Source organism: Orcinus orca, chromosome 11 (assembly GCF_937001465.1).
Source record: "Orcinus orca chromosome 11, mOrcOrc1.1, whole genome shotgun sequence".
NCBI classification, from domain to species: Eukaryota; Metazoa; Chordata; class Mammalia; order Artiodactyla; family Delphinidae; genus Orcinus; species Orcinus orca.
In genome coordinates, this window is record NC_064569.1 from 34,408,716 (window position 1) to 34,413,245 (window position 4,530).

Here is a 4,530-nt window from a genome sequence, read left to right on the forward strand (position 1 = left end):
CTTCTTTACAGCTCCATCCCCACCTCTTTTGGTTGTTGATGTCACAAAATTGCATATTTATATATTGTGTGCCCTATCACATAAACTAATAATCCTTTTAAATGTATCAGTCTCTTAAATTATGTAAAACAGGATTCAGATATACTAACAAAAGTTACAGTAATGATAACTATAATTTCCCATGTATTTACCTTTATTTCTCCATACAGCTCCAAGTCATTGTCCAGTGTCTTTTCATTTTTCTCTGAATGATTCCCTTCAGCATTTCTTGCAGGACAGTCTAGTGGTCACAAACTTTCAGCTTTTGTTTATCTGGGAATGTCTTAATTTCTCTCTCAATTTTAAAGGACAGTTTTGCTGGATATAGGATTCTTGATTGACAGGTTTTTTTTCTTTTGGTTCTTTGACTATATTGACCCACTGTCTTCTGGCCTCCAAAGTTTCTGATGAGAAATCTACTGATATTCTTAATAAATATCCCCTGTGTATGATGATTCATTTTTGTTCTGCTGCTTTTAAGGTTCTGTCTTTGTATTTGGCTTTTAAAATTTTTATTATGTTTCTCAGCATGGGTCTTTTAGTTCATCTTAAAGTTCATTGAGCTTCTTGGATGTTTATATTCACGTCTATCATCAAATTTGTGAAGTTTTCAGCCATTGTTTCTTCAAATATTCTCTTTATCCTTTATTGTCTTCCTCTCTTCTCTTTTTGGGACTCCCATGGTGCATATGTGATGGCATCCCACAGGTCCCTTAGGCTCTGTTGGATTTCCTCACCATTTTTCTTACTGTTCCTCAGCCTTGATAATTTCCATTGTCAAGTTTGCTGATTCTTCTGTCTGCTCAAATCTGCCTTTGAATCCCTCTAGTGAATTTTTCATTTTGGTTATTGTACTTTTCAGCATTTTTTTGGTTTCTTTTTAGATTTTCTCTTTATTGATATTTCTATTTTGTTCATACATCATTTTCTTGACTTCCTCTACATATTCCTTTAGTTATTTGAACATCTTTAAAATAATTGTTTTAAAGTATTTGTCTAGTATATCAGCCATTAGGTCTTTCAGAGACAGTTTCTGTAGATTATTCTTTTTCCTTTGAGTAGGTCATACTTTCCTGATTTTTGTATGTGCGTTGCCTGCCACGTGTCTTGGGGTGGTGGTTGAGGTGAAGGGTAGCTTCTACTGTACTAAGAGCTAAAATTGACTGAAATTAACTACAACTTACCATCCAAGTTTTCCCCTGGAAGTTGTAAGCCTTCAGCAGCTCTAGAGTTTCAAAATAGTTACATCTGACAGTGCAATTTTTTTTCTAAGTAGGGAGATATTCCTGGTGTATCATATTGTCATCTTCAGCTAGTACTAGCTATGAATCAAGGTTTTAGTCAACAGACTAAGTAAATTAAAACTACTTTTAACTGTTTAAAATTGTGCATGGAATCTCTGATAAGTGTTCCTACATGTAAAATTCACCCTGAACTAATGCTTTTTCCTCATTTGTTTAGCATCCTTTTAATCCATTTTCACAACTATGCCCCAGATATTTACTGATGTAAATTAGAATTCTTTGCAATTCTCCTTAAGCTTGATTTTGTAATTTTCCTCCTTTATTAGTTGCCTCTTTTTTTACAAGAGCCGTACTAAGAAGTCATGATAAAATGATAGTCTACACCCTCAAGGAGTTTACATCTGATGTTATTCCTTGTCATTATTTTGAGCTACCTAAATAAATTCCATACCTAAAGGCTGCAAATTGTCAGCCTAAAGCTGTGGTTTTTAAATGAGAAAGACTTTGTGTCCTAGGAGACATTTGGTAAAGCCTGGAGATACTTTTGGTTGTCACAATTAAGGGTGCTACTATCATCTAGTGAGGAGAAACCAGGGATGTTGCTTAACATCCTAAAATGCACAGGGCAGCTCTTCTCTCCCCAACAATGAAGAATTATACATCCACAAAATCAATTATTCTGAAGTTGAGAAACCTTGATTTTAAAATTGCAATTGGCTGTCTTCACTCCCCTTATCAAGAATATTTTACTGACTGCTTTTTTTCTTTCTGATTTCAAAAATATGGAACACTTCACAAATTTGCTTATCATCCTTGTGCAGGTTCCATGCTAATCTTCTCTGCATCATTCCAGTTTTAGGATATCTGCTGTTGAAGTGAGCACCTGACTGCCTTTTAATTATCATTCAAAGCATATCTGAGGGAGTTTGATCTCTCTGATTCTTAATGACAAAAGTGCAAATGACACTTTCCTAATCTATACTTTAAGTAGTCCCTCAGTAAACTTCCTCTCTTTAGATTCTATTGGATAGAAGTTAGTTTTAAAATAATCTATTTCACCATAACAATGTGCTTTGACTTCAGGAGAGACATATATATCTTAAAATCATAAGGGCAGATCACTAAATAAACTAATAATTAGTCTTATGTTGAAGCAAAATTTCTCTTGAAAAGTTAATAGTATCAACCTAACATTACTTTTGCATTCTTTATTTTCTTAAAACTATATAAAATACTTACCTAGTGTGTTATTTTACTCACTTAAATGAATGAAAAGAATAAAATCCTTGTTACTATTATTTCATCTTCCTATTGGTGTTTATTAACACTTTAAGTTAATTCCCTTTACACTTAGACTAATACTCATCATCATCTCTTTCTTCTGTTTCTATGACTTTCTAACTAATAACCTGTTTAATATTTTTGTGGGTATGCACAAATCAAATGCATAGGTTCATCAGACTGTTGGATTTAAGTTATATATGTCAAGCCTTATTTTAAACCAGACTTAAAGTCCTCATATTCTTCACAAGATCTTTTATATCTTATAATAAAAAAGATAATATTATTGCAACTTAAAGAATTTCAAGACTCAGCTCTACCCACCACCAGTCCCTCCCAGCAGGAAACCTGTGCAAGCCTCTTAGATAGGCTTATCCACCAGAGGACAGACAGCAGAAGAAAGAAGAACTACAATCCTGCAGCTTGTGGAACAAAAACTACATTCACAGAAAGATAGACAAGATAAAAAGGCAGATGAAGGAACAAGACAAAACCCCAGAAAAACAACTAAAGGAAGTGGAGATAGGCAACCTTCCAGAAAAAGAATTCAGAATAATGATAGTGAATATGATCCACGACCTTGTAAAAAGAATGGAGGCAAAGATCGAGAAGATGCAAGAAATGTTTAACAAAGACCTAGAAGAATTAGAGAACAAACAAACAGAGATAAACTATACAATAACTGAAATGAAAACTACACTAGAAGGAATCAACAGCAGAAAAACTGAGGCAGAAGAATGGATAAGTGATCTGGAAGACACAATGGTGTAATTCACTGCTGGAGAACAAAATAAAGAAAAAAGAATGAAAAGAAATGAAGACAGCCTAATAGACCTCTGGGACAACATTAAATGCAACAACATTTGCATTTTAGGAGTTGCAGAAGGAGAAGAGAGAGAGAGAGGACCCAAGATAATATTTGAAGAGATTATAGTGGAAAATTTTCTTAACATAGAAAAGGAAATAGCCACCCAAGTCCAGGAAGCATGGAGAGTCCCATACAGGATAAACACAAGGAGAAACACACTGAGACACATAGTAATCAAATTGGCAAAATTAAAAACAAAAAAAAATTATTGAAAGCAGCAAGGGAAAAACAACAAATAACATACAAGGGAATTCCCATAAGGTTAACAGCTGATTTCTCAGCAGAAACTCTACAAGCCAGAAGGGAGTGGCATGATATATTTAAAGTGATGAAAGGGAAAAATCTACAACCAAGATTACTCTACCTGCCAAGGATCTCATTCAGATTCGATGGAGAAATAAAAAGCTTTACAGACAAGCAAAAGCTAAGAGAATTCAGCATCACCAAACCAACTCTACAACAAATGCTAAAGGAACTTCCCTAAGTGGGAAACACAAGAGAAGAAAAGGACCTGCAAAAACAGACCTGAAACAATTAAGAAAATGGTCATAGGAACATACATATCGATAATTACTTAAACGTGAATGGAATAAATGCTCCAACCAAAAGACACAGGCTTGCTGAATGGATACAAAAACAAGACCTATATATATGCTGTCTACAAGAGACCGACTTCAGACCCAGGGACACATACAGACTGAAAGTTAGGGGATGGAAAAAGATATTCCATGCAAATGGAAATCAAAAGCTGGAGTAGCAATTCTCATAGCAGACAAAATAGACTTTAAAATAAAGAATATTACAAGAGACAAGGAAGGACACTACATAATGATCAAGGGCTCAATCCAGGAAGAAGATATAACAATTATAAATATATATGCACCCAACAGAGGAGCACCTCAATACATAAGGAAACTGCTAACAGCTGTAAAAGAGGAAATCGACAGTAACACAGTGCTAGTGGGGGACTTTAACACCTCACTTACACCAATGGAGAGATCATCCAAAATGAAAATAAATAAGGAAACAGAAGCTTTAAATGACACAACAGACCAGATAGATTTAATTGATCCTTATAGTACGTTCCAGCCAAAACCA

General features: G+C 34.5%; 1 non-coding gene across 1 annotated transcript; it reads right to left on the reverse strand.

The window, feature by feature from the left end:
* Positions 1–2,059: 2,059 nt before the first annotated feature.
* On the reverse strand, positions 2,060–2,166 carry LOC117203044 (U6 spliceosomal RNA). Its single transcript, XR_004485624.1, has one exon. It is a non-coding gene; the product is annotated as a U6 spliceosomal RNA (small nuclear RNA).
* Positions 2,167–4,530: the final 2,364 nt, after the last annotated feature.